The sequence below is a fragment of the Apium graveolens genome, chromosome 10, assembly GCF_009905375.1.
Source record: "Apium graveolens cultivar Ventura chromosome 10, ASM990537v1, whole genome shotgun sequence".
NCBI lineage: Eukaryota > Viridiplantae > Streptophyta > Magnoliopsida > Apiales > Apiaceae > Apium > Apium graveolens.
Genome location: NC_133656.1, coordinates 16192244 through 16207350, shown reverse-complemented (window position 1 = coordinate 16207350; position 15107 = coordinate 16192244). Strand labels below are relative to the sequence as shown.

At 35.1% G+C, this 15107-nt stretch overlaps 1 pseudogene; it reads right to left on the bottom strand.

The window, feature by feature from the left end:
• Nucleotides 1–2091: 2091 nt before the first annotated feature.
• Nucleotides 2092–3729, bottom strand: LOC141693423 (peroxidase 72-like; annotated as a pseudogene).
• Nucleotides 3730–15107: the final 11378 nt, after the last annotated feature.

Here is a 15107-nt window from a genome sequence, read left to right as displayed (position 1 = left end):
ATATTGTTCGGGCAGTTTCAATAATGTGGCGGTGTTTTCGTTCGGCCTGTGCTACCCTTTGTGGTGTGTAAGGTGGGGACGGTAAATGTTCTATGCCCTGCAAATCCATATATGGTTTTAGACCTTCATATTCACCACCCTCGTCGGTATACAAAGATAAAATTTTAGTGCTGAAGTAGCGTTCAACAAGGGTTTGAAAATGTTTGAAAATATTCTGGACTTCATTTTTATATTTAAGAGGATACAACCAGGAATATTTTGTATATGGTCAACAAAAAGCACATAGTATAATTTTTTATCAACTGATAGCACAGGAGAGGGGCCCCATAAATCACTATAAATGATTTGTAAGGGACGAGTACTGTTTAAAGATGAGACTGAAAATGGTAATATGTGGCTTTTATGCATAAACAAGAATTACATGAATTAAATTTGTTTGAAGAAGAGTACGATAACGCAAAAGTACGTAAAATAGACATAAGAGACTTGCTATTAGGATGTCCTAAGCGTTGGCGCCACAGATTTATTGATGGTTGACGAGTAGCAAGGTGTGCCTGAGGTAATGAAGAAGATGAATTTGAAGGCCACTCGTAGAGTCCTGCATTATTCCGGCCGCATACCAGTGGAGCTCTTGTATCCAGATCCATCACACAAAATTTAGAGGGAAAAAATTCAATCGATGTAGAATTATCATTAAAGAACTTATATACTGAGATAAGATTACGCTTAATATCAGGGGAATATAAAGTATTTGATAATCGGAACTGAGAATAAGAAGAACATATACTTGTAGTACCAGTTTGAGATATAGGAATTTTTTTACCCTCACCCATTGAAATTTCATCTGGACCGACATAATTCTGGACTTCTGTGAAATTCTGAGAGTCCGATGTGATGAGATGCCCCAGAATCCACTATCCAAGGTGCAGGCGGTTGACGATAACTACTAGAAAAATGAGCTCTGGCTTCCATATGATTGTGTGATCTGGAATGACAAACATTGGCTATATGACCATTCTTGTTGCATAGCTGGCACCTTAGACGTGCAGTGGGTTTAGCTGGGTCACCAGAGTTGTGTGAATACGAATTATGCCATGATGGATTTGTATTTGGTTGGCGTGATGTATGGCGTCATTGAGTCGGATAGGAAGCACGTCTGGTTGGTGTGTGGCGTCCAAATCGTGGTTGTGCCTGAGAGAGTGGTTGTTCTTGATGTGCTAAAACAGCTGTAATAGGCATCGTCAATTTTTTAATTTCATCTTGCTATAGGGAAATTTCATGATCAAGCAAGAGACCAGAAAGTTCTTCAAACGAGATGAGAATTTCTCTGGCTCGAATGGCTGCTGCAATGGAGTTGTATTCTGGTCCTACTCCACTTAAAAATTTGACCACTAGTTCAGCATTAGACAGAGGAGAACCAGCAATAGCTAACTCATCGGCAATTCCTCGAATGTCACCAAGATATTGTGTGACAGTTTTGGAGTCCTTAGTCATGCGTCCAAGTTGATCATGGAGACTGAAAATTATGGTTTGTGATTTGTTGGCGAATGCAGTGTGAAGAGACTGCCATGCAGCTTGAGCAGAAGGAGCAGTGGCGACAATAGAAGCTAAGGTCGGATCAACAGATGTAAGGAGTGCAGTTTGGATCAGCATGTCTTGTCGGAGCCACAATATGTAGTCTGAGTTAGAGATCTCTTTGTCATTTACTTTTGTAGTTACAGATAGTATTCTTGATGAGCCATCAAGGTGGCCTAAAAGAGCATGCCCAAAAAGAAGCAATTCATACTGAGCTTTCCATGTTGTGAAGTTCGTGCTTCCGGTTAGCTTAATAGATAGCTGAGATGTAGGATTAAATTGAACTAGTGAATTGTTGGGAGCAGTCATGGTGATGGTGTTATCTGGATTTGACGAGATTGTCTTGATGCAACAAGTTGGGTAAATTTGAAATTTTAGGATGAATAATACTGAGTAATGAGAGGATGGAACATAATCGATAAATGCTTGTTAGAGCTTCAATGGCTCTGATATCATAATAAACCGTAAAGATAAATAATGCTTGAAATGTATTGTTCTCATTCTATTTCCTCAATCAATGTACACTTGTTTATATACAACAGAATGATAAGCCTGACTAACTAACATAATGATAAGGATATATCTAGTTTATCCTTTTATCAATATCAACTATAAACATAGATATCCATTTCCTATCTGTAATCTAATCAAATAGTCAGCCGTTAGTATAGGAGGTACACTTATCCTTATTAGCTGCAACTCTTTCTTATTTCACCCTTGAAAGCAGTCAACGGGAAAATGTTGCCCATCTTAACCATGGACTTGGCAAATTGTTCAAAGAACTCCTCACTATTTTCTGCATATTTTCGCACTAGTTCCATAGATGCTTCATTCTTTGTCACAGAAACTTGGTCAGAGTTTAATAGACCCTCTGAAGCTAGCAAGTTCTTGAAGTAGTTGTCAAACTTTGTTGGAGAAACAATGTCTAAATTGAAGAGGTTTTGGTCGCCACCAGATGTTGGGCACTGTTTTTTTCAGTTTTGCTGCATAATATTGGTCCAAAATAGTCCGGTTGCCCCTTGCCTGACTGATTGTAAAGCCGTTGCCTGAAACCGACACATCTCTCTTTCCCAATTGTGTGACTTCCTGCAAGATTATTGTTTAATAGAAATAAAAATTAACACATTCAAGTAATCACTAACAGTTCATGTCCTGACAAACGAACGATGCAATCATCTATTACATAACTGTTGATAGTTGGTCCACAACAAACACTTGTTTTCCTCATCAAATATTAGCAAAAATTTTGCTAGCAGTAAAAATATATACAGTATTTATCAAAATTTACCAGATAGTGCCACAAGGTCAAGTATGTCAAGTCCTTATAGCTTAGATTTCGTTTATATAGTCTGAAAAGTGTTGTTTGGAGCGGGAATGTTGTTGTTAGAGCCACTCAAACTTGCACCTCTTGAGTCCCTTCTTCCTAAAGGAACATCCCAGCTAGGTCCTCCCGTCTACATTTTTAACAAATACTGATCACTTTATAATTCTGGATGATTTTTTAGAATTACTAGCTAGTAGGGGTCCAGAGACATGCATAATGCATGTAAATAGATAGACTCGTATGAAACAACACAAGTTGCATTCAATAAAATATGCACTACACTTACCAGAACAGTAGAGTCCCTAGCTGCCAGACCCATGATATCAGCACAAGAGACTGTCTGAGGCACTCACGCTCAAGTGCATATTTTATTTGGTCAATAACATCAAAACCACCAACAGATTTTCGGTTAGGGTTGGAACCCTTTTCGCTAATTATACTACTAGTGCTGTCTAATAATATTATTGAGGAATAATATTATTGAGGCATCACATCCCTGCATGGCAAAAAAAACAAATGAACTAATATATTTATCAGGTTACAAGATCTTTTAAAAGCCAGATTAGCCAACTGAGAAAGTAGTTCAGCATTATAAGCTGGCAAACCTTGACAAAGTAGTCACGAAAATGGAGCCGGAGCAGTGAAGCAGCCACACGAGTTTCTTTTGCAACAGCACTAGATACGATAGATTTAACTAGTTCGATTGCATTCGGGCATGAACGATCATTAAAGTGAGGGTGTAAATAACCTGTATTGGTTTTGCGACAGAAGCATAGTGGCGCAAAAGTAAGGAGGGTTGCAAGCATGATGATGGTTATAGATCTAGACATTTTTAGTCTACTTTCTTGAGGGTCTAATGTAATGCAGTTGAGTGAGTAACTGGTAATCTGAATATCTTGTGATGAACATTTCCCTCAAACATAACATTGAAATATTTTAATGAGCTTGATAAAGTCAAATAATAAACTATTATATTTATTTGGTCAAGTGGGCAGGGATTAATAGGGGAAAGAGTGTGGAGCAGAAGCACCTGCCCCGTTTGACAAAACTGGGAGACTTGTCTTCTCTTACTGATTTGCAGATTATTAAATTTGTTAACTTTTTTATGACAGGAGAGGAGAGGAGAAGAGAGGAGGAGTCGAAGAACCCCTTTTCCAATGCAAACTTGAGGGACAACTAGCTTGCAACCAATTAATTACTCTCCTTTAAAAATGACTCAAGTTTTACCAAGTGTCATGATCTGGGCCTAAAACTCATCTCATATGTACCTTGTTCTGTTTTAACAGTTCCATGAATGTGGTAGCAAGCAAATAAGTTAACAAAAAAGAAAAACAAGGGAAATTGGAATATTATGAATGCGGGAACTCCTATTGTAATTAGGTTGGAGAACTGCTCCTGTAATGGGTTGGGATATTATTATTAGTATTGTTATTGTTAGCACACTCTCATAATCTCCTTTTCTGGACAGCCATATCTATACTAATACCATCCTAATCTCATTTCATCATAATCTACATCATTTCAAGTGTCGATATCAAACAAGTAATACTGTAATAGCATTTGGACACAACTTTATAAATTTAAGGTTCCTTCCGGAGCCATCTCATGTTTGATTATGGCAACTTTAGATCTTACAAAATCAAAATACTATAAATATCATGAGGTTGAACAGTTCCTGGTTCTAACTTTATAGTAATTAGCTGTACCACTACAACATTGAATATTATGTTTCTTTAGATTGCTTTGCGAAAATTGATTCACAACTTAAATGCAGTATACTCGACTTAACCATTACTAGTTTTCCAAGAATAACAACTTCACCAGAATTAAAACCCCATGCATGTGCAAAAGCAATATACCCCACTCTTAGACAACCACCAGGTGTATTCTGTTCATATCTAAAAGATACAGCAGTGACTACAAGTTCAAACGGTTTACTGGTTTAGTAAAAGTCTCTAAGCAGTTAGGCAGCCCAGAGTCCGACAAAGATGGATTCCTGAGCCATAACATTTGATTCAGTCTATAGACGAAAGAGTGAATGATCAAATCCATATCTCTAAGATTTATTCTCTTGGTCTGCATAACTAGTATATGCATAAAATTAGATAGACTACAAGTTAGAAACAATACAGGATGAGAACATTTTCACTAAAAGATGTGAATTGATCACTACAACTAGAGCAGCGAAGAGCCATGACACCACTTACAGTCCATTCCAAGATATGAATTACACAAGTTTATGATAATGCAGTTTCCGAAAAACAGTAAATTTAGTGCCACAAACATATGCGAGAGTCGAGACTAGTATAACCACCGACAATAACGAGAAATCATTGTATATGTAGCAAAGGCGACAAGGCAGGGGATAGTTTCACTTACCTATCTTCTTCAAAAGTTTTAATGGCCAAACACAACCCAAGTAAAAACATTACGGATTAGAATAAGAGAAGGTAACGGGAATAAATAAACTAAGAATATGATTTCACCATAAATATTGTTAATAAGTTGCAAAACCAAATCCAAGAGATAAAAGCAATCCACGACGGTAACAAAGTAAAAGAGATGTCCTCACAGATCCCATACAAAAATATATCATAAATACTAATTCTCGCTATTACCTCCGTCCACAAAGATTTTTATGTTTAAACGATCTTAAGCGAATCCATCACAACTTGAGCTTGCTTGTGGATCAAAGTTACCTTTTTCACATACAATTTAAGATTCATCATATGAACAGCTTCCCACCCTTCCTCTAGTTCTCGTGCCTTGTCTTCCCCAAATCCGCTAATCATCTTCTTCACGTATCCCTTTAAATCCCCTATTTTCTGAGTTAAATGGCTAGAAGCCTCAGATTCGAGGGAAGCGCACAACAGTGAATACAATGACCAGTAATCTTGTGTTTGTTCCTTGGTATCCTCCATAACTGCATCACTAGTTTCTTCCTTGCTTGCAACTGATTTGGGCTGCAAATTACCATCCTTCTTATCAAAAATTTTGCGAGTCTTCACCTTATCATTATTCCATTTGGTAGTTGATCCTTGAGTACCCCAAATATTCTTTGAAATATCAAACAACTTGTATTCATGTGGCCTCAAAAACATATGTTTCTCACCACTCTCGGCATAGGACGCAAACTTCTTCTTCAACTTCTTGATCTTGTCATACAACTTATCTTTTGTAAGATTAGCCGAAAACAAATCCTTAACACCCTCATAAAAAACATCGAGGTTAGCTGTAACAACAAACTTTCCCGTGTTTGCCTTAAAATGAAGCATAGCATCAAATAACACAACCACATCATCGTGGCTCCACTTAAAAAAACCTTTCTTGTCCTTGATCTGAGCACCCTCCTCATCGACAGTCGCCACTTTCTTACCCTTATCGCATATCTGTCCATCAGCATTAGACAGCTTCATCTTCTTACTCCTAGAAACCTTGTCAATATTCAGCGTCTCATTGGCGGCGTGGCGCTTCATTTGTTGATATTTGGAAACAGAGAGAGAAGGTTTAGGTAGGGTTTTATGAGGAGATAGTGAAACAGGCTGAGCAAGGGTTGTTTTCGCAGAGTCGTGGGTATCATCAGAAGAATCATAATCATCATCATCATCATCATCATCAGTTTCTTCTTCATCATCATCGGCCATTGTGAAGGAAGGTTTAAAAACCGCAAGGGTAGTTATCGGGGATTTTTGGGTATCATCAGAAGAATCGTCGTCGTCATCATCATCATCAGTTTCTTCTTCTTCTTCTTGGGTGTTTTTAGGAGATGGCAAAGTAAGCGTTGTAGTCGGGGATTTGGCAGAGTTTTGCGTATCATCAGAAGAAGAATTATCCTCAGAAGAGTCATCATCAGAAGAAGAATTATCCTCAGAAGAGTCATCATCATCATCAGATTCTTCTTTTTGTTGTACAGGGAGGGGAGAATGTTTTTCATCATCACTGCTAGACACATCTTTATCTTGGTATTCATATTCACTACTATTACTATCATCATCAGAAGATGTAGCAGCAGCAGCAGAGAGAATATCAACGGTCATTGTAAAACTATCGGTCATTGTAAAACTATGTTAAGGCCTTGGCTTATAAGCCCGTAACAGCTTATTGACGAGTGTTTGTCGACCCAACTTATAAGCTGATAAGTTGAATTTTCAACTTATAAGCTGATAAGTTGAATGTTAGTAACGGCGTACTTTTTCTCAACTTATTTTTTATTTTTTATTTTTTTTATCAATTTTAGTTTTAAAATATACTTTTAAAATGTTAATCAAACTTAAATTATATAAATTAAGATAATTATATTTAAAAATTATTTATTTTAGTTCATTTAAATAAAAAAAAATCTGACTTATAAGTTAATTATCCAAACACTTATATAACTTATAAGTATTTATTAACTTATCACTTATTCAATTTAAGTCATAAGTTACTTATTTTAAAATTTCCCAAACGGGCACTAAGTGACTAAGACTTTTTTATCTAAGGGCTTACAAATACCTACAACCCCATGTCTCTTTATATTGCTAAATCACGCAAAATCACGGGTCAGCATCTTTAATGAGTGAGCTATTTTTCCGCCATCTTGGGCCAATTTTATGTATTCACATCTATCAATCTTCTCAAATTCTTAGTTGCAATACTACAATACTAGCATACTGTTTTTCTTTTTATTTACATTACCTTAATTACTTACACTTAAATCCTTTATAATAATGCAAAATATTTGTAATTAGAAAAATATGTTCAAAATATTATATGTACATATCTTTTTGTATTATAGAATCTTTTAGCATGAATTGAAATATTGTATTACGATAATTTTGTAGTTAAACTTTTGTTCAAATGAAAATTATGAAAACATGTAATTTTCGTATCTAAAATTAGTGAGTTTTTAAAAATTAAAATTTTTTATTTGACACAAAAAATTATATATTCATCAAATTTGAATTTTTAATTTTTTATAAAATTACCCGTTTCAACTATAAAAATTATCGGTTCTCATGTTTTAAATTTTAAAAGTTCACGTAGCGAGACCTTTCATTAAATGTTTAATGGTTAAATTTAAGTGGGCGTTTGGTGTAGGGTAATTAACAAAGGAAAAGTAAATCAATTAGACTCATTAAATGTTTGTTTAGTAAAAATTGTCATTCACATTTCCCCTTTTTAGTTTTAGATTTACCCAAATCGCTCCATGCCCATTCCCCACCTCCCCGGTATTTGTTTTCCCTTTTCAACTTCTTTTCATTTTAATTATAATTTAAATCTTGCAACCCAAAAAATAGATTAATATGTAAATTATTTTTCAAAAATAAAAAATAATTTTTTATTTAGCTTTTATAAATTTAAAATAATTTTAATATATAATTTATATGTTAATTTTTAAAAAAAAAATTAAAGATGTTATAAATTATTGATATTAATTTATTTTAATGTATATAAATTATATTGTTATAAATACAAAATACATTGACTCTTTTTACATTACATGATATAAGAAAAATCAAATATTAATATAATGAAGAGATTCATTCAGTTTCCGGATCTGAACCAAACAAGTAAAACAATTCAGCCCGCAAGGGTTGGCTCAGTTGGTTAAAAAGGAGATAACTATCCTCTTGGTCACAGGTTCGAATCTCACGGAAGGAGAATTTATAATTATGCCTCATCAGCCAAAGCATGTCGCTTAAATGCGGTTTACCTTGGCTCACGTGATTTGCAGGCTATTGCGTGAACCCGTGGGGTTTACCTAGTGCGCATCCGAAGGGTAGCGGCTGTGAGTTCCCTACGATAAAAAAAGGTAAAATAATTCAGGATCATTCCTTTTCTTTCTCCTCCTTTCCCTTTATGTATTCCATTCCGTTTCCCTGACTGTATACATTATATAGTTATAAAATTGCTGAATAATTTAATACACGGTTTGCTATTCATATTTATATTTTAATAAAAATGTGAACTTTATTATGACTTGTGCAGTAAAATATCACTAAATAATATTTTTTAAATTCCTGCCACAATTTTAAAATAAGTGTCCACTTTTAAAAAAATTCCGCATATTAAAAATTCTTAGATTAACTATATAATAGCATTCATATTCATATTTATTTCATTGATTATATTAGATACATCATTGTTTATTGTATAGAGTTACTTTTGAAAATAGAAATTAGTTATGCAATAATTGTATGTGATGTAGTATTCATCTCAAAAATATAAATTAAAATTTATAATTTCAATAGTGACATTGAAAGTGTAAGTATACAATTACTTTGAAACATATTTTTTAAAGTATACATTTTTTTTAAATATAGGGAATACGTGCACACAATAAGCAGAAAATTTGAGGTCAATGAAATGTTAGAGTCCACTATTCCTAGTTCCAACCAAGAGTTAGAACCTTTTTTTTTTCCACTTTTTGAAGCTAGTGAATCATTTGAGGTAAGTCCACCAAATTAGAAATCAAACCTCTTCCTCAAAACTCTTAAGTATATCTTTCTAGGTCCTTCTAAGTCTCTCCCAGTCATAATTGCATCTGATTTAACACCTTCTCAAGAGAAAAAACTCTTACTTGTACTTAGAGAGAGTAAGGAAGCCATAGGGTTGAGCATATCCGACATTAAGGGAATCAGCCCAGCCATTGTCCAACATAGAATTCACTTAGTTGATAATGCTAAACCAATTAGAAAGACGCAAAGGAGGTTAAACCCGACTCTTAAGGAAGTTGTTAGGAAATAAATACTTAAATGTCTAGATAATGGAATCATCTATCCTATATCTAATAGTTCACGGGTCAGTCATGTTCAAGTAATGCCTAAAGCATCAGGGATCACTGTCGTTGTCAATGACGATGATGAACTAGTTCCCACTCGTGTTTAGTCTGGTTGGAGAATGTGTATTGATTATAGGAAACTTAATGCTTCCACTAGGAAAGATCATTTTTCTATACCATTTATTGATCAAATGTTCGAAAGGTTAGCCGGTCACTCATATGAATATTTTCTAGATGGTTTTTCTAGCTATTTTCAAATTCCCATTGCTCCTGAGGATGAAGAAAAAATCACTTTCACTTGTCCTTTTGGAACCTTTGCCTATTGTCTCTTAGCTTTTGGTCTCACTACTGCCCCCTGCCACCTTTCAAAGATATATGGTAAGCATTTCTCTGATATGGTAGGAGGCTTCCTAGATATATTTATAGATGACTTTTCCATTTTTGGTTCTTCTTTTCATCAGTGTCTTAATCATCTAGACTTAGTTTTAAAATAATGTAAAGAAATAAACCTTGTTCTTAATTGGGAATATTGTCATTTTATGGTTAAAGAATGGATTGTTCTTGGTCATAAAATTTTGTCAAAGGGAATTGAAGTTGATAAAGCTAAAATTGATCTAACTGCTAATATACCTCCACCATAATTGATAAGTGGCATTTTATACCACTTAGAACATCTTATAATGGCTTGAATTGATGTCTTGAAATCAGGTATTTTGTGTATTTGATGCGTTTTCTAGTATTTTTGCATTTTAGGGTATAACTTGCGTATGTAGGAAGAATTCATCAGAATTAAGCCTAAGGAAGTGCTAGGCATTGGTTGTGGAAAGTTGGGGGCAGAACGCAGCAAAAATCAGGAGCAGAATTCAGAATTTTCCAGAAGGTGCTTGGGCGCCCGCTCAGGATGCTGGGAGGCCGCTTTGGAGCTTGGGTGCCCGCTCAAGAATCTGGGGCGGCCGCTCAGGGACGAGAATTTTAATACTGAATTTTATAATCCTTATTCTGATGAACTTCTGAGACGGCTGGTTCTTGTGGGCTTCTATATAAGTAGTTCTCAGAGACGTTTCACAGGTGTGTGGTATCAAGCAAAAAGCAAGGAGAGAAGGAAGAAGACCGTTTTAGCACATCGCAACGAAGAAGAGGAAGCATACGTTTTCTTGTGATTCTTTTATTCGTTGTATCAGTGGATGCTAGTTTTCTTTACTTTGAACCTTGTACTCTTGTGACGTACTCTGGTTTTAATAAGTATTTTTATTAGTTTATATTGTGTGTTATTATCATGTTTTCATATGAACCCATGGTGAGGATGAGTTTTGTCATGGGCTAATCGTGATCATAGGGTCATAACGGATTTACTATGGATTTCTTTAGTTAGTTGTTTAATACCTTAGTGTGTGATGATTGTATGATATCTAGCATATGTTGCGCTTATTCGTCTTATGTGCGTCGCGAACATATAAGATAGTCTGTTAATCTCTTGTGAAGCGACGGTGGATCTCGAGGTTTAGAACTTGCCATGCTAGCATAGGTTCATATATGTGTATGCATGATTAGTGGGTAACTCTAACCGTTTTACTTGCCCTGTGTAATCATAAAGAATAACTTGTGCTTAAATCATTATGTTGTCAAATTCTGTAGACGTATATGGTCTCAACATAATTGATGCCTATTCAACTTCTATCTTAATTGTGGATGTTTGGTAGAATGGTATTAGACAACGAAAGTTGACTGTTATCAGTTTCGTGTTGTTCGATTAATATCATCACTGTTACATTCTAAGGTTAATAACGATAACTATTGAAGGAAGTAGTAATGACGTTATGATATCATGTGTGTTTAATATTGTTAATTTAAGTGTCAATTAAGTGTTTAATTCTCGTAGTTAATTGTAGTTAATAATTAGTTAATCAAATCTAAGTGTTATTGTCTTGACATTGAGAAGTAATCATACATTGGCGAGTAAGTGTTAATTGAACATAATTAGTCTGAGTCTCTGTGGGAACGAACTAGAATTGATTCTATATTACTTGCGAACGTGTATACTTGCATGAATTATTAGTGCGTGTTTTGTGCCTAACAATAATCTGTCAAAGAAATCTGTTTCTTCTTAGGACATGCTGGTTTTTACAGGTGTTTCATTCAGGATTTTAGCAAAAAGGCTAGACCGTTCACCAATCTTCTTTCTAAAGACATAAAATTTGAGTTCTCTAGTGAATGTCTTCAATATTTTGAACATCTTGAGAAAGAGTTGACCTCATCCCCTATCATTCAGTTCCCTGATTGGAATTAACCTTTTGAGCTTATGTGTGACGCGTCTATTATGCTTTCAATTCCATGATCGGAATCAACCTTTTGAGCTTATGTGTGACGCGTCTGATTATGCTGTTGGGGTAGTTTTAGGACAAAGAATCAATAAGATACCTCAAGTCATATACTATGCTAGTAAGACTCTAAATGATGCTCAACTTAACTACTATACCACTAAAAAGGAACTTCTAGCGATGGTTTTTGCTCTTGAAATGTTAGGTCGTATCTTATAGGTTCTAAAATCATTGTTTACACAGACCATTCTGCTCTTAGATATCTCTTCTCTAAGAAAGACTCGAAGGCCCGATTGATTAGGTAGGTCTTGTTGCTCCTAGAGTTTGACCTAGAAATTAGGGATAATAAGGGTTCTGAAAATATTGTTGAAGTTCATCTTTCCCGTTGAGTAGTGGAGTCCACCATTGATATGCCTTTGAATGAGTCTTATTCTGATGAACATCTTCTTTCCATATCTATCACTCCTTGGTTTGCTGATATTATTAACTACCTTATCACTGGTGACCTTCCTTCTCATTGTCTAAACAATAAAAATCCAATTTTCTATCAAGAGCCAAATACTTCTTTTAGGATGATTCCTATCTTTTTAAGTATTGTTCTAGACCAAATCATTAGGAGGTATGTTCCAAACCATGAGTTTAGAAGTATACTTTCCTTTTTCCATGATCAGGCTTTTAGAGGTCACTTTAGTGCTAAAAAGAGAGCTTCTAAAATACTTCAATATGGTCTCTGTTGGCCTAGTTTGTTTAAAGATTCTGCTGAATTTTGTGCCGCTTGTAGTAGGTGTCAACACTTAGGAAAGATCACCAGAAGAAACATTATGCCAATGAATCCAATCTTAGTTATCGAGATCTTTGATGTCTTGGGTAAAGATTTTATGGGTCCTTTTCCTAACTTTTTTGGTAACCTCTATATTCTCTTAGCGGTTGATTACGTGTCTAAATGGGTCAAAGCCAAACCAACTAAGTCTAATGATAACAATGTAGTTCTTAAGTTCTTGAAGCAGAATATCTTCTCTATATTTGGTACGCCTAGAGCTATAATTAGTGACAGGATAAGCATTTCAAAAAACATCAATTTCAGTCTCTTTTGAGGAAGTATTCCATCACTCATAAGTTCGCCACACCTTACCATCCTCAAACTGGTCGTCAAGTAGAGGTCTCTAATAGGAAACTCAAAGAAATTCTAGAGAAAACTTTCAATTCAAATAGGAAAGATTGGTCTGTTAGGTTGGTAAATGCACTTTGGGCTTATCGTAGTGCTTTTAAGACCATTTGGGGTATGTCTCCTTATATGCTTGTTTTTGGTAAAGCATGTCATCTCCCTATTGAACCTGAACATAGAGCTTATTGGGAAATTAAAGAGTTAAATATCCCACTGTTGGTAGCCATAGGAAGTTACAAATGTCTGATTTAAAAGAAATTAGGAATGATGCCTATGAAAATGATAAGATATTTAAAGAAAGAACTAAACTTTTGCATGACAAATCTATTTTGAGAAAGTCTTTTTCTCCTGGTTAAAAAGTTCTTTTATACAACTCTAGGCTACAGTTATTTCCTGGAAAATTGAGATCTAGGTGGGAGGGACCATATGTTATTAAACTTGTTATTCCTCATGGTGCTACTGAAATTAATAATCCTAAATCTGGTGAAACTTTTAAAGTTAATGGTCAAAGGCTTAGGCCATTTTTGGAACTGTCAGTTGCTTCTGAGGAAGAAGTGATTCACCCATTGATGCGTGATCAAAGTAAGTTTCCTTGTTGTATAGTAGTTAGTTTTATTCCTCTATCATGACCTTATCAGGTATTCTCATCCTTTTACTTTGTCATTTTTCTCTCATTTGCACTCATTGAGGATAATGCATGATTTAGGTATGGGGAGAGGTTTAGTCGTACTTATATAAAAAATCCAAAAAATCAGAGATATTTTAGCTAAGTTATCTAGTCCACTCTTGTACTTCAATACTAGTTGGTATTAACAGTTTTTCAAAACTTATATATATGTGTTAAGAGCAATTAATGATATCAAGCAGAAACTATCAGAAGTTCATATCAGAACTTACATCAACGGATGATGATGATATCGACGGATGTTGATATCGACGGATAAGGACATCGATGGATGTTGATAATTGATGGACAAGGATATCAATGGATGATGATGTCAATGGATAATGAAATCAGTATTTGTCACATCAGTTGATCTTCGAGAAGGACAAGGAAACATGAACTCAAGGCGATGAAGGACTTTATCTCAGAAGCAATTGTATAGGTTTCCTTGTTGTTGATAAAATATGATTCCTTATATATTGTGTAGTTGTGCTCTATATAAAGCACATATCAGGTTCATGCTATAAGCATTGCGACATTGTTATATCTTTCGCATAACCTAACAGCTCTCAATGATATTTGTTCTTCCTTTCGAGAGAGTATGTTTGTACTAAGTTTTTATCAGTTTATATAAAAACTGTTGATTCTGTTGAAGCTTTGTGAATTGATTGTATTAATTGTATTCACCCCCTTCGACAGTTGATTAAGGGCCTAACAATTGGTATCAAAGCTTTTTGTTAACGTACAAACAGTTTAAGATCTAAAAATCAATCAACCATGTCAGACAAAAAAGAAGAAACACAGAATACGAATCCGAAGCCACTACCCCCAGCCACATCACAGATAAGCAGCAACATGAGTAGGTATGAAGCAATCAAGGTGCCTATCCTGAAGATACATGAATATCCAATCTGGAAAGTCAGGATGGCCATGTACTTGGAAGCCAAAGATCCTGAATATCTGAACAGGATCTATGATGGTCCTCATAGATAAATGAAGGTAGTTGTTTCGCTTACAGGAGAACCAGAGAAGATGATAGACAAAGACAGGAAGGACTACTCTCCTGAAGATATCTCATATATCATGAAGGATGCTAAGGTCATACACATCCTGCAGATCAGTCTTGATAGTGTTATGTCCAATAGAGTCATTAGATGTAAGACATCAAAAGAGATATGGGATGCTTTAGAAGTAAAGTGTCAAGGTACAACTGCTATCAATAAGTACCGGAGGACAGTACTTACTCAAGAATATGAGCAATTTGACTCAAGGAATAATGAGTCCTTAACTGAGATCTA